Genomic DNA, 16,061 nt, shown 5'->3' with positions numbered 1-16,061 from the left:
CCAAGCTCATTGCATCGTTTCCGATGCGAACCGCCGCGTCCCCTCACTGACAAGGCGCCCCCACCTGCGAAAACCATCGTTTCGCGAGGCGCCGGCGCGTCCGATTCGCGCCCTTGGCGAAGGGGACGGAACAGGGTTGTTGGCGATTCTATTAGGCTCAAAAATTGGCCGGCGCCGTTTGGGACGCGCCGGTGCGAGCCCATTTTCGCTCCTGGCCCCCGCCGGTGGAGATGCTCTAACAACTTGACCTCTGTTTGAGCTGGTCTTTGATCTTATGCCATATTTTGTTAGTACTATAAAATAAGAAAGTCAAATAAAATCAACCTATATTTTCCTCAGCTTTAATCCATCAGTAAATAATAGCTAGAGTCTTATTTTCCTCCTCTTCTACAACCGAGTGTGAGTAGATCACAAGAATCGCATTCACGCCGGTCAACCAACTGAACGCGGAAAGTGAACCATCCAACGCCGCTCCGCCTCCCATGCCATTGCTCCGGTCGTCAATTGAAGTCTCTTGGTGCCGAGTCCCGAGGCATCTCTCCTCGATTCCCCTTCCTTCCTTGCCGCCGCAGCTCCTCGATTCCCCACCCAACCAATGCCATCCACAGCACCGCCGCTCTCCTCCTGCTCCACATCCCTCTCACTCACCAATTCCTCTCCACATCTCTCTCACTCACCAATTCCCTCGATCCACCGCGCGATTCCGATTCCAAACTGCGCCGCCGCCGTCCCTCTGCTCTCCTCTTGCCGCACCATGGCGGCTCACGTCGCAGCGCCCTTCTCTTCGGACAGCCCCGCGCGACCTTGGCTCCCGCCGCCTCCCTGACTCGATACATACCCGTACGGAGAAGGCCGAGGCGGTAGCCGGAGCTGGACATGGAGGACCAACTCCGCGGCCTCCGCTAAGCCCTATAGGCTCGTCTGCTGAACCGCCGCGGCCATACGGACCGATGTACGGCTGCAGCAGGGCGTGGGCGCCGCCGCCGCCGACGCACTACGAGAGGAGGGGGGCGACCTGGAGATGCCCGGCCAGGAGGGGCTCGTCCATGACGACGACGACGCCCACCAAAAGGTCACTTTTTTGCCCCTTCTCCTATGTTCTAGCCACCGTTGATCCGGATGCCAATTGAATCGCGTAGCTTGGTCGCGTGCTAGTGCTGTGTTGTCCGATCCGCATTATCTGATTGGAACTGTCAGGTACGAGTAAGGTTGGTGTGCTAGTTCCAAAGGGCTCTCAGTCCGATCCTATGTGGAGGACGATGTTGCTTGCTTAGTGTAGTACTAGATTTTGTTCTCTAGACAACTAGAGACAAGACGTCTAGCGCTTTGTCTGAATTTGACTTAAACATATAAGGTTTCACGGTAGGATTCTGGGGCCTTGGATTCTGATTTCAGTTTGGAGGCTCTGTTTGCTTCAGTGAGCGCGATCATGGTGGGGCTATAGCCAGATATCTTGTGCACTTAAGCTCAAATTACGACTTGTTGAGTTAGTTTACTGACGATTACATAGGATTGTTTACATATGTAGAAGTTGCCATCTTGACATGGTTTTCGGTTCATCCATTTCTGTCAGACTACACCCCTGTGTATTGAAATGCTTAACGGCAGGAAAAATCCCTAAATTTTGTATATCGGCATTGTAGCAGCCAACTGCTGGTTCGTGACGAAGATTTCTAGACTTGGTTGGTGAAATGCCGAGATGCCGACAAATCCAGCAGTTTTTCCTATGAATATCAGTCCTCCGCTAAGGTTTTTTTTCCTGTGTAATCAACATTTCTGCTATTCACATATTCTGTGTAGTTGGTGATAGTTGAAGCCTTGGTAGAACACATATTCAGTTAGAATGAACTAACTCCGGCGACGAGTACAAACATGTTGTCAATACACTTTCAGATCGATAAGATATCTTGCATTCTCTATCGTGAAAGTTTCCAAAATTTAGCCATTCAGACTTAACATGCAGTGGCCGGCAATTTTTCAATTTGTACGCAAAGCTGACCAAATGCTAGACTCGCTAGAAGTAATTGAAAAATGTTGCTAGATGAATCCTCAAATCCATAATGTTCAACTACCCTTTGAGACGGGTGGTTTTCATGAATTCCAACTAGTATGTGTGAACTAATCTCGGTGTTTGATGGTTAATTTACTGAATTGAAAACAGGGTTTGGACCGCCACCGCCTTCCGGAGCGTGGAGCGGCTAAATCAGCGTGTGCATGCCGCTGCCGACGGCATACAACGGGAGAAGAGGGACGACCTGGAAATCCTTGTCCAAGAAGAGCTCATCCACGACCATCGACGCCGCCTACCAAAAGGTCCCTTCTTTTTGCCCTCTTCTGCTATGATGTAGCCAGCATTCCTCTGGCTTTAAGCTAGCTTGCCTATACTTAACTTGCTTGTAGTGGTGGAGGATGAAAAGTTATGGCAAGGCATGGTCGACGGCATACATAACTTATGGCATCTACTAGTAGTGTTGTAAGATGCAAATCTTGTAGGAGCCAACAATCTTGTACCTGCAGTTGGTAAATCAGCTATCTGTATCTCAAACAATCAGTGATGGAAACAATCTGCAGCGCTACTCAGTTCCTACACCGCACATGGGTTTTACACTGTTTGGAACAGTGGGTTCAAACCAGAAGTGCAAGATGGAATGAATTGGTTTGGGTGGAAAACACGTACAATTCGGTTTGGGACTGTGCATTAGCTTATTAATTTTGGATTTTGTTTGGTCTGGTTGTTGGATGTATAGTTGCATGGTTTTGTTTGGATATGGTCTGGATTTCAAACGATTCCTATCTTGAAGTATTAGTAGTAAAATGTTAAATTGATGCACTCTATAGACTAAAATATAATACTTCACTGAACCACCTTAATTTGTAGAAGATGGATTAGTATATATTTTTAGATAGAAGTGATTAGTAGTGTCAGGACTAGTTTAATCTGGACCATAGTGTCTCCTATGGTGTGTAACCTGTATTTTTTTTTAAATTGTATTGCTTATGCATATCTTGTCTTTTTCAGATACATGATTCTTTCTTAACGCATCGGCATTGTACATGTTATCTTGTTTTTTTATTTAATAGTTGTATTGTTGAAACATATGTTTGATGCCTTATTAAAGATGGAATTTTTTTAACCAGGTAATTTAAGAAACATGTGGTTTATCGGCCAAGTACACCTTAATATTATCTTCGGTTACAAAAACTATATGAATCTCAAGCCATCTCTTTTTTTGTCCTCCTTTTGTTGTGCGACATGTGGGATCTATGTGATCTCTACATCTTGGTTTTGAAACATTAGATTGAAATGGTGCTAAACAAATCTCAAGTAGCCCTTATGTTAGATTAATTATGTCACAAGTTGTCTTGTTCTTAGAATGTAGTTGTCTACTGAGAAATTGAAGAATGATATCCCTATCTGCGTATTATTCTTCTTTAGATGAATTTGACTAGATGTACTTACTCTTTCACTTTCAACTTAGTGTATTTGAGAACCCATGCACTTGACTAAATTATTCAAGCTGTAACTGCTTTGCTTGCATTAGGATGATTAACATGGTGGACCAAACTCTAAAAAACATTGGGTTTGTTTTCTTGACATTAGTCTATACTCTACATGGAGGGTGGGGTTTAGTAGCTAATTAGGTGGGCGCAGCTCTGGTCATGGATATCCGTGGCATTCTTGTGTTGCAGCAGCAACTCATCTATTTGTGTGTCTGTTTTCAGGTCAATGCTGAGCCCTGGATCCCACCACTGCCGTTCTCACAGAAAGTGCCTCTCAGCGCAACCCGTGAACCACAATGTCGGGTTCTTGCACGATATATCCAACGAGTTCCTCAAGGATGAGGATGCAAAGGCTCACCGGTATCACCATTAGGTATGGTGGCGAGGTAACCTCACTCTCATCATGTAGGTTTGGTACGACTGCTGCAGATGCTCATATGTTGTGTGCGTTATGTATGTTCTTGATGAATGCGCGGAATAGGTTGGGGAATTATCTTGCTAGGAATTTTATGTGCAAGTTTGGATAGATGGAATACTTTGCACAACACAAGAGATGCTCTTGTGCATAATTTTCCTAGAGCAGTAGTGCTGCTGGTGTATATGGCCTTTGTGTTTGTGAGTTGTTTCCCTTCATAATTTATATGCAATGTACTGTCTACTTGTCCCAAAGCACTGAGTTTTCACATCAAGCGTATCCTTGATTTCCCCAAGAGTTTGACGCTTTTCTGTACTTGATTGGCAATTATACTGGTCAAGTAAGTAGATAACTTACGTCCTTCCAAGTATGAGCCGTAAATCTTAAGAAAGACGCAAAAGCTTGCCATTCAATAGTAAAATCATAGAACATGGCCTGCCAGTTTCGTAGTAGTCATTCCTATCTTCTTTTACAGTAGATTCCCACTGAATCTTATAGTGTTTGGAAGTCGCTTTCGTATTCCAAGAAAGATGTTCTAACATTGTATATACTGTTGTAATGCTTGACTTTGAAACGAAGAGATGCACTACTTGTGTCATTTTGTAAATTGTAGCTTGTGAGCATGGATTGCTTAATGAAAAGCAGCAACATAAGCAAAGTCACTAGTCGGCGATAACTGCTTGTTAGCTTCCTGATTTGCTTGCCTTGGATGTGCCCCTGGAGCCTTCCACTTGTTAGCGCTGTCTAGAGATAATAAAGTGGGGTTTTGTTTTCTGGCTTGCTGAAACTCTTCAATCAGGGAAACTATAATCATCATTTTTTTCTATATGGCTTAAGAAGGATAAGAGAAAAGCATATGTATTACATATACTATGAAATAAGAATGATTATTTTCCGCATATCATGAAATATGGCTGCTTCGTTTGTTCTTGCCTTCATTGCCTCATGTTATGCAGTCCATACTGTTTCTTCATTATTATGAATTTTGTTCGAATTGGTTTGAGAATTATCCATATGCTTGCAAGTTGTGCCTCCTAAATGTTTTATCATACTGTTGAGTTTTATATCCCATATACGAGTAAGATTCTGGTGTGTCCTAACTGAGTATAGCTCGGATTTATGTACATGAACTGTTCACAAATTCTCTAGATATGCTTTGGTTCGTGGCTTCTTGCCCTCTGTGAGTATAAATCTGGAGTAGTATGCTTTGTAGGTTCGGTATGGTTGCGCATATGCTCATTTGTTGTGTATTATGAATGTTCTTGCTGAATGCGAGGAACAGGTTAGGTAATTATCTTGCACATATGCTCATATTATGTGAGGAATAGATACATGATTCTTTCTTAGCGCTTTAGCATTGTAGACATGTTATCTTATTTTTGTATTTTAAAGTTGTATTGTTGAAACATATGTTTGATGCATTATTAAAGATTGCCTTTTTTACCAGGTATCTAGTTTAAGAAACCTATGGTTTATCGGCCAAGCACACCTTAATATTATCTTCGGTTACAAAAACTATACAAATCAATATTTGTTTAGAGTGTTCAATTGTTCATTCGAAGTGAAAAGTGTTGATTAAGCTCTATTGCTACCTGTTTATGTTTTACCAAGTGATTAAGCTCTATTGCTACCTTTTTATGTTTTACGAAGTGTATAATTCTTTCATTCTTCTCTTATCAGCTTCTGGTGGTTATATATCTTATTCCTAAATGAGCTGAGCAACCCGGTCAGTGGAAATTATACCTGGAGCAGCAAGCTTCCTCAACTCCACTGGAGGCTTTGCATAGATGGCATCCACAATTATAAGACGGAGTGTTGGCATCAGCACTAGGTAAATGGTGTTCCAGTCTTTCATAAACTATGTCCAAGCTACACTTTACATGTCAATACCTCACTAGCTCTTTAAATTCATCTAGCTCTTTTGTTCTTTGCCCGCTATTCTAAACGCGCTTCTGTTCTTAGACATCTTGAGAACCATATCTTTGTCTTGCCTACATTACCGACCTCAACTAGTGTGAATGCATTGAGCTTGAGAGTGTTGATATATGCTACTATGACCATGAAGGTTGGTTATTTCAGCACTTACAACTTTTAAATGACAAAACAGTTACAATCCAGATGCACTCTAAGAATTCATATCACACAACGCAATGGTTCATAGTGGGTTTCGAGGATGTTGCCAAATGAAAAGTGTAGGTTCAACAATGCGCAATGAAGAAATATAGAAGATTTTTTCTCAGTCAAGTAGAAGACAACTGTGATTTGAGGTGATTCTGGTACTCGTAGCCAGATAAAATAGGCAATGATCATGAATGAAGTAACCTTGCAGCAAGTTGTCAAAAAAGTAACATTTCCACAAGAAAGACCCATACTTTGGGAATATGCATGATTAAAATGACAGACTAAACCAGTAATGCAAAAAAAAAAATGTAATCAGTAAATATTGTAGCAACAGTCAACAATTTGCTACTGTACAGATTAACATCCAGGATTCAATAAATATACAAGATTATATTACAGCCAAGTTATTAGATGGGTGAAACAAAAACATGAAGAAAGAGCTTGTACAAACAGATTTTGATCTGAAAAAGATGAACCAATTTAAGAAATGAAGCTGCTTGCACTGTCAAGCTGCCGCCTCAGAGGGACAGTATCGGCACTTGAAAATTCTGGAGTTGCTCTTCGATAGCTTCATGAACCATAGCTTTGGTACAACATGTACAGAGGGCGTCAACATAGGAGGGTTCTCATCACCTGATTGCTCTCTGAGCACCGGGCACACAAAGACAGAGTGGTGCTAGAACTCTGGCCCAATGTCGATGGGAATGGGAAGCTGTTTCACGGCCTGCCACTCCTTTTTTTGGCAGCCATTACTGGGGTTCGCTTCAACAAGTTCAGCACTCCTTGGAAACCATCTAATACAACTACATTAATTATGCTATTCCTAGTCTATCCCAGTATGCTGCAGAACTGATGGATTGAGTCCTCAGACAGCTTCTCCCAGTGTGTTGATGAAAAACTCGGGATATGGCGACTGATCAAGTCGGTCAGCCCAGATGTATCAGTTGTGAACAATTCTTGTTCAAAAAGATCTTGACACCGTAAATCTTAAGAAAGACGCAAAAGTCTGCCATTCAATAGTAAAATCATAGAACATGGCATGCGGGTTTCTTGATCATTCCATCTTCTTTTACAGCTGATTGCCACTTAATTGCATAGTGTTTGGAAGTCGCTTTCGTGTTGCAAGGAAGACGTTCTAACTTTTTTATATATTGCCGTAATGCTTGACTTTGAAACAAAGAGATGCTCTACTTGTCATTTTATAAATTGTACCTTGTGAGCATGGATTGCTTAATGAAAAGGCGGCAACATAAGCAAAGTCACTAGTTGTTTAATCGGGGATAACTTGTTGATGCTTCCTGATTTGCTTTCCACGGAAGTGCCCCTCGAGCCTTCCACTTGTCAGCGCTGTCCAGAGATAACAAAGTGGGTTTTTGTTTTGTGGCTTGCTGAAACTCTTCAATCAGGGAAACTATAACGATCATTATTTTTCTAAATGGCTTATGAAGGAGAAGAGCAAGGCAGATCATTATCTGTTACTGATGTACTCCAAATACTATGAAATAAGATTGATTATTTTCTACATATCATGAAATATGGCTGCTTTGTTTGTTCTTGCCTTCATTGCCTCATATTATTTGGTCCATACTGTTTCTTCATCATTATGAACTTTGTTTGGATTGGTTTCAGAATTATCCATATGCTTGCAAGTTGTGCCTCCTAAATCTTTTATCATACTCTTTAGTTTTATATCCCATATACTAGTAAAATTCTGGTGTGTCCTAACTGAGTATAGCTCAGATTTATGTACATGAACTGTTCACAAATCCTCCAGATATGCTTTGGTTCGTGGCTTCTTGCGCTATGCGAGTATAAATCCGGAGTAGTATGCTATGTAGATTCGGTATGATTGCTGCATATGCCGATCCATTGTGTGTATTATGAATGTTCTTTCTGAATGTGAGGAATAGGTTAGGTAATTATCTTGCTATTGGATAGATGTATTACTTTGCACAACACAAGAGAAGCTCTTGTCCATAATTTTCCTAGAGCACTAGTGCTGCTAGTGTATATGGCCTTTGTGTTTGTGAGTTGTTGCCCTTCATAATTTATCCGCAATGTAACTGTCTATTGTATCGCAAAGCTCCAAGTTTTCACATCAAGCGCATCCTTGCTTTCTGTGACAGTTTGACACTATTCTGTACTTGATTAAAATAATACTAGTCAAGTAACTAGATAACTTATGTTCTTCCAAGTATGAGCCGCAAATCATAAGAATGACGCAAAAGCCTGCCATACAATGGTAAAATCATAAAACATGGCCTACCAATCATAAAACATGGCCTGCCAGTTTGTTGATCATTCCATCTTCTTTTACATTAGATTTGCACTGAATTGCACAGTGTTTGGAAGACGATGTCGTGTTGCAAGGAAGACGTTCTATCAGTTGTATATATTGTCGTGTGTGTCATGCTTGACTTTTAACAGAAGAGACGCTCTACTTGTATCATTTTATAAATTGTAGCGTGTGAGCATGGATTGCTTAATGAAAGGGTGGCAACATAAGCAAAGTCACTAGTTGTTTACTCGGTGATAACTGCTTGTGGATACTTCCTGATTTGCTTGCTGATTCGGCCGTGGAGCTAGCACTTGTCGACGCGGTCCAAAGATAACAAAGCGGGTTTTTGTTCTGTGGCTTGCTGAAATTCTTCCATCAGGGAAAGTATAATGATAGCAGAAGAGCGAGGCAGATCATTATCTGTTACTAATGTATTCCATATACTAAGAAATAACAATAATTATTTTTCACATATCATGAAATATGGCTGCTTTGTTTGTTCTTGCCTTCATTGCCTCAGATTATGCAATACATACTATTTCTTCATTATTATGGACTTTGTTCGGATTGGTTTGAGAATTAACCATATGCTTGCAAGTTGTGCCTCCTAAATCTTTTATCATGTCGTGTACTTTAATATTCCATACACTAGTAAAAATTTGGTGTGTCGTAACTGAGTAAGGCTTAGATTTTTGTACATCAACTGTTGACAAATCCATAGCTTTTGCGCTCTGCCAGTATAAATCGGGAGTAGTATGCTAATTTGAGGGTAATTTGTCTTGCACTGGGTTATGGCTCCCATTTATTGTTTTGCTGCTGTCCAAGAGTTAATCATGCCATATTCCTTGAATTGAGTTTGTTGTGTATTACTAGATTTATTAAATTTTTGTGTCACTAGGAAGGGATCATGCCAGCAAAGCAGCATCATGATGATGAGGACCGATGTTTGCTCATTGTGGATGTTGTCTCTGCCTCAATACAAGGGCGGTGATGAGTGGTTTTTTGTGTTGGAGGCTGACACTGGCTGGTGAGTGCTTCTTACGATTATTTATGAAAACATAGTGGAATACAACATCCACATGTGGTATTGCTTGTTCAAGTTCATTGCATATTTATTATTAAAAGTGACAGTCCTGAATAGTGGTCCGGCCTAAGCTTTGCTGGTTCCGTATCTTGGAAAATGCAATGCAAGGGAGAAGAATAATACCTCGCGACTTCTTTTCAGAAAGTAGCTAGTCAAGCAATCTAAAGTTTCATTCTAGCATTATTATAAGCGTTGAAGTTTAACGTATATGAAAAATCATACATACCATTAGCTTTGTAAAATCCCTCACTTATTATTGAAAAAGTAGGTCCTCCCCATGCTATGCTGCCGCGACAAGGGGCTAACATGTTGCAGGTCTCCTCCGACAACATACGACGATGCCAGGGATGGGCAGCTGCTGATTGACCCTTGCCGCTGGCACACGCCGGTGAGTACACCCGAGACATCATCCTGGACCTGCCCGTTTCTGTTTTGCTGATGCTGTGGGTTTTCTTTTTATTTATCTGGGTTTATCTGTTGAGAACATTGATTTGGATGTAGTGTGATCTAGGCCTAGTGGTGCTTTGTGTTTGCCAAATTATTGTGTTTTTGCTGCTCATTTGTGTTTGTGATTCCTTGTGATCATGAAACATTGATGGGACAACGCGAGGCATTTGTTTGAGAGAACAGAGTCGTTTTATTTGCCTTTGCCATGTGATGCTAGTGCTATGTGTATATAGTGTTGTGCGTTGTGTGTTTGATGGAGTAGGTATGCTTGACCGTCTGTGTCACTCTAATCGTTGACACTGTATGGTTCTCTATGACTATGAACACGCATGATGAGTCTGGTACACCAATATAATCCATTCTATGTAACAATATGGATAATATAGGCATTTGTATGAGAGAAGCCATAAATTTATGATGTACTCTGTGCTTCTTGTGTTGGGTAAATAGTTGATACTGCTAGTTCTCCGTGACGATGAACAGATGAGTAGTCCCATGTAAGGCATTCTATTACACCATATTCGCTATCAACGAATTTGTCTTTGAGAATATTTATTTATGTTCGCTTTAGTCTTTGCCTTCTACTATTTTAGATATAAGTTGTGATTGTTTGTGTTAGATATGAGTAGATTTGCTAGATTGCTTGCATGACCTAAGTAGTTGATATTGTTGTTAGATGTTTTTCTGTGAGGATGAGAACAGATGACAAGTCAGATTTTAACCACTCTATTACACCCTATGGAAATCAAGACATTTTTTTAAGAGAACATTTTTTCTAATCTGTTTCTTGGTTTAGGTGTATTGTTAGTTAGGTTCTGAAAAGGGCCACCTTTTTCATCGATTCGGATGATTGCGCTGCCATGGAGGGTGGGGTTCAGTAGCAAGTTAGGTGTGCGCTGCCGCGGTCATGGGGAGCCACATCATTCTTGAGTTGCGGCAGCAACCTAATCTGCATGTGTGTTCTCTTTTTCAGGTCAATGATGAGCACTCGATCCCACCACCAGCAGTGGTCAGTGGCAGTGCCCCTCTACGCAACCTGGCTACCACGACGCTGGGTTATAGCATCCATCTGTCCAACAATTTCCTCAAGCACGGGGATGGGCATGCTCACAAGAAACACCATTAAGTACGGCAACAAGGTGACCTCACTCTCACAACCTTGTTGGTTCAGTATGGTTGTTGCAGATGCTCATCTGCAGTTTGTGGTAGTTACATGTTCCACGTTCAAGGATCTTTTTAGAAGAAACAAATGGCGGTCCTTTATTTGTTATCTCTTTATAAAGTTTGATCATCTTAAAGTGGCATTGCATTGTTTTGACTTTCTGTACATACTGATATTTAACATTGAAAGTGTAAATGCATGATACAGGATCATGTCGTGATTGAGTTATTTCTTGTGAACAACTGTATGTGCAGCCTCTCGCGACTGATGTGCCGGTTTGATGCCCAGTCAGCCCTCGACATCGACTACTTCCTCCACATCTGGTTCTCACTGCCATGCGTTAGCAGCGAGTTAACCATCCACAACCATGGCAGCAATGGCCTTCTATAGAGCCTCCGTGGTTGAGGTAAATTATCGATTTCCTTTTCTTGTTCATGTACATGCCATGTGTGATACCCCTACAATCGAGCCAATGATTTTCTAATTGGTAATGATGGTATAGTTCCTAGGCTTTGGCTATAACACACACAAGTACACTGCTTTAGTTTCTTCTCTGTAATATTTAGGATTACGAGGAGTTTGATCTAATTGCTCCCGGTGTCCTGATGCTTTAATTGCTTATGTGGGTATATCACTATGTTGGTGGTGAGGTCTGGAATTTGCTACTGGTAGTAATTTTCTCACATATTACTTTCCTTTGGTCAAATTCATCCTCTTGCGGATGTGTTGCAGTGTATTACTTTCATTTGGTCACTTCCTTACTTACATGCTATTCTTGATATCTATTTCATGTGCTTTCCTACACTTGTGGTCATTCGAACTCACATTATTTGTAGGACTAGATATATATGTTTTTATTGTTCAACATCTTATTACTTCTTTTCCTAGAAGTTAACATTTCCCAGTATTGCTGTTGTATTCCTAGCTGGCCATTCCCCCTTCACCTCTGTCCTTGCTGTTGTCTGATGATAACGAGTTCACCGCGCCGCAACAACGATAGCGGTAGCATTCTTCTCCATCTCCTAGGTCAGTTTCTGGTTCCTAACCTTTCTCTTGTGCATGCTTTGTGATACCATGGCCATCGAATTGCCATTAAGTTTCTGATTCTATCATTTCTCCTATACGTACTTTGTTTGTGTTCCTGCTCTATGCATGAGCTGAGTTTAGTGAGCTTCCCATTCATTTGATCTTACTGGTAATGGTATATGCAAATTAGGATAGAAAAGACAGTGTCTTTGTTTTGTGTGATTGTTTTGTGTTTTATCTCCTATTTATTTCTTCTATTACTTACAAGAAGATCCAATTCAACCATACGAAGCTTCTATTCATGAGAGACGCAATAGAATTTTGTAGAACACCTAATGGTTCAGCCCCTTGCTTGGAGTAGATGATCATGTCTTCATTGATTTACCACGTGTTGTAGGGGAAAGCTGTAACTGAGTTGTGATGCCGAAAGTAGATTTATGACTATATATTTGAACTAAACTGCATTTTATAGCTGCAATAAGCTAAAAGTTAACCTGTGTAACACTAAGTCATGTACAGATTGATATATGTGATGTTTAGCAAATGAAAGAAATTTTCTAGCCTTCTACTTCTCATGTCTTTTTACCCAAATTGTTGTACACTCTTTATTTAATTTTTAACATGATGAGAGTATCAGCATCTTTGAGAGTCTGCTATAGGTTTTGATGCTTGTGATTCTTAGCCACTGGTTTGCTGAATCGGTGACTTGAAATCATTCTATATCGACATTCACAGTTCTATTCTTTTTTTTGAGAATGTATAGATTTTTTTTTTGAACAGGGACAATGTATAGTTTGAACTAAGCATTCCACAGAAAGTGTTTTGACCTTTTATGTTCTCTCTTTCTGCTTTCAGATTCTGCGACATCTTGCTACTTGTTGGAACATGATGAGAAAACCCTAAAGAAAAGAGGGCAAAGTCCATGAATGGCATCATGCTCGCGGATTGATGGTCCACTGCGTGGACAATAGCGAGCTCCCAGGGAACGGGCATAGAAAGAAAGTTAAGCATTAGGGTGGCGGAGGACATTATCTATGTTGATTTGATGTGGTGAAAGAAGCCATGTGTATCCATGATTGCTGTCTAGTTGGCGTCCGTGTGTTCTTTCTAGAGATGTCTAAACGAGTGTTGTTTCTGGCATCCATGAGATGATCATTGCTCAGCCCTGAGGATCGGTTGATCGTCGAATCACTCAATGTGAAGAAACTTCTATGTATGAGTAGATGGATGCATGTGCTGTGAAATGGAGTTCAATAGAGTATATGTAATTGGATATGAACCACAGAGCACACATGCTGCTATTTCTTTTCTTTTCATGTACTGCCAGAGATAAGTAGTGTTCCATGACTCCAAAACTTTGAATGAGGAAGCTGGATACAAGATTTTTAATAGTGGTGCCGGAGATGCAAGCTGAACCTATATGTAGGTTTTAAAGATTGTTAATGGAGGTGCTGAATATGTGAATCTGAAGAAACTACTCAGTATATGTTGTTCTCCGTCCAGGCCGTAATATTAATTAATGGAGCTACACAATCAACTGATTATCATGGCTGAGGCGTGCAGTGGCAACATCCACTACATGACGTACGGGAGCAGCAAAAAAATGTCCTAATCGTTCTATGCTCAAGTTAAAACAAAAAAAAAGTGTCCTGATCGTTCTATGCTCAAGTTAATGACGCCGTGAGCGAGATGCTTTGTGTCACGATCTCATATCTATCTTGATAAAACACACACTTGCGTCATGCAGTTAAGCGACAATTTTTTTCTGATTGATTTTTCAATGGAAAGGATTCCCCCATCCTTCTATCCCAATCGCATGCAAAGGCTTTATGTGTATCGTCGCTGGCGATGAATTTCTTCGGCTGCTCGCATTCCCGTTTTAACAAAGCCAGGTGCGTTCCGTTGTTTTAAGAACCAAAATCTACATGCGAATTTGGGATGCGTACCGAAAATGTTTTTTTTTTCTATGGATTTGGCTGTTCCCATGAATTACGGGAGTGGAGCCAATCTGTTTGCTCCACCGGCATGATTGAATGCAAATTAATTTCTGGCAAGCTAACCGCCGGGCTGGCCCTCGTTTTACTAGGCGACGCATGCATCATCCAGACGATTACCACCCCACAATCTTGTTCCCGCCCACGTCCTTCCTCATTTTTCCTCCAAACTTCAAACCTTATCAGAACCTATCACACCAGCGGCTCTATAAATACAAGGCTACAGTGACAAGCCGCGTGCGGTATGCGCGTGAGGTGACTTGTGACTTTGGACTTTGGCGGAGAAGGAGGAGGAGGAGGTGGTGTTGGTTGCATGAGCCGGTCACTCGCCGTGGATTCGATCTGCTGTTTCATCAACATATCCCTGCGTCTCCGGCCGATCCTTCTTCTCTGAAGGTAAGGGCCTCTGTTTCTTTCTCTTGCCTGGTTTCAGTAGTCAGAGCAGTTTTTTTTTTTTTTAAATCCAGAGCTATGATGTGAAGATTGTCGGCTCCTCGTTTTAGTATTGGCAAAGAAACATGGCTCCTTGTTTTAGTATTGGCAAAGAAACAGCGCATCGGGCTCCTGCACCGTGGCCGAGCGGACTCTCCTCCGTGCGCGCGGACGCCGTCCGGGCCAGGTGGTTACCTTGTGCCTGAGCTCGAACACGCGTAGCCGTGGGCAGCGGGAGAACAATTTACTGTTTGTCTGTTTTTTTTCTTCTGAGTTCTTCTTGAAGCAGGGCAAGAATCAAATGCTGCAAACAAAAGAGTAAAGTTATGATCTATATGCATCTTCTAGAGGTAATGCATGCTGTAGTCTTCTCATATTCCAAAAAAAAAACATACTGAATCAAGTCCTCTATCTGTTGGAGACAAACTAATCGACGACATTTCATCTAACCAATGTGCATGTATTATAATATCTCTAGCACTAGAATCCTGCTTAACAGTAAAATACTATGGGGAGGCTGGGGACTAACTACTTTATTTATCCAACTAGCAGCCTTTTACACGATGCCGTCCATAATGCTTGTGTAGCGCCATGATCTTCAGTTCTTCACCGCGAGATCCAACAGAGCAGAGGGGCAACGTTCCTTTAGCTGTTTGATCCCATCCGCCGCGATGAACGCTTCGAGATTACCAGGGGAAGAGAGGAACTTGATACACGCCGCGGTCAGCACGGAGCAACGGTGCCGCTCGGCCAACGCTAGAGTGGCAGCCAGAGAGCTCATGTCGATGTGCTGACACAGCGCCTTCTCGCAGATGAGTTTCAGCTTGTCCAGCTTATACCTGTCCGCGGAGACAAGAATCTTCTCCGCCATGGCCGCCTCCTGGAGCTGGGTGGTCTCCGGAGGCGAGTCCGTGTACATGAACCGGAGCAGAGCCTTGAACACCTCGGCGTCCATGTCATCGATGCGTAGCTTGGTGGTCACGTCGGCGGTCGACAGTTCCGTCTTGAAGACGGGCGATTGGGCCTCAAGTACCCACCGGTGGCCGGGAAACGTCTCCCCGCCGACCTCGATGTGGACATCTACTTTCTGGATATTCCACATGGCTTCTGCGAGTTGCCCGCGCGCGCAGGTCGAACGGCGGCGCTGCTGGCGCGGCAACCTCGACATGGTCGTGCGTGTAGTGCTCCGTGACGGTGACGTCACAAAGGACGGTGAGGCAACCGTCGTGGAGATGCTTGCCCTTGTCGAGATCCTCGTGTTTCACGAAGTCTATTTCGCCCCAGCCGAAGGGAGGCCCCTTGAAGGTGCGCTCTGTTATGTGTTTGGTGCAGGATGGCATCCCGTCCCGGTCGAGTATGCTCAACTGGCCCTTTGCCGTGGCAGCGCCGGTCTTTTCGTGGCTCGCCTGCTGGAGGAAGATGGAGACGTAGCCCTTGTACAAATCGGAGCAACCGTTTGGATAGCATGCAAGACACCCGCCGTGGCCGCCGACGTTGAACGTGCCTGATCTCATCTCAGTGTTATTCGCCAGCGTCTTGCTGAGTTGCGTGAATCCGTCGATCCGCAGCACGTGGGAGCCGGTCACCTGCCTGACGCCCAT

General features: G+C 42.4%; 1 non-coding gene and 2 pseudogenes across 1 annotated transcript; 2 read left to right on the top strand and 1 right to left on the bottom strand.

Moving 5' to 3' along the window:
- Nucleotides 1-10,154: 10,154 nt before the first annotated feature.
- LOC124685590 lies at nucleotides 10,155-10,249 on the top strand (annotated as a pseudogene).
- A 278-nt stretch (nucleotides 10,250-10,527) lies between these two features.
- On the top strand, nucleotides 10,528-10,613 carry LOC124685586. Its single transcript, XR_006997569.1, has one exon. It is a non-coding gene; the product is annotated as a small nucleolar RNA SNOR75 (small nucleolar RNA).
- Nucleotides 10,614-15,058: 4,445 nt separating this feature from the next.
- LOC124663806 lies at nucleotides 15,059-16,061 on the bottom strand (annotated as a pseudogene).

This window comes from Lolium rigidum, chromosome 1, assembly GCF_022539505.1.
Source record: "Lolium rigidum isolate FL_2022 chromosome 1, APGP_CSIRO_Lrig_0.1, whole genome shotgun sequence".
Taxonomy (NCBI): domain Eukaryota; kingdom Viridiplantae; phylum Streptophyta; class Magnoliopsida; order Poales; family Poaceae; genus Lolium; species Lolium rigidum.
This window is presented reverse-complemented; position numbering and strand designations above follow the sequence as displayed.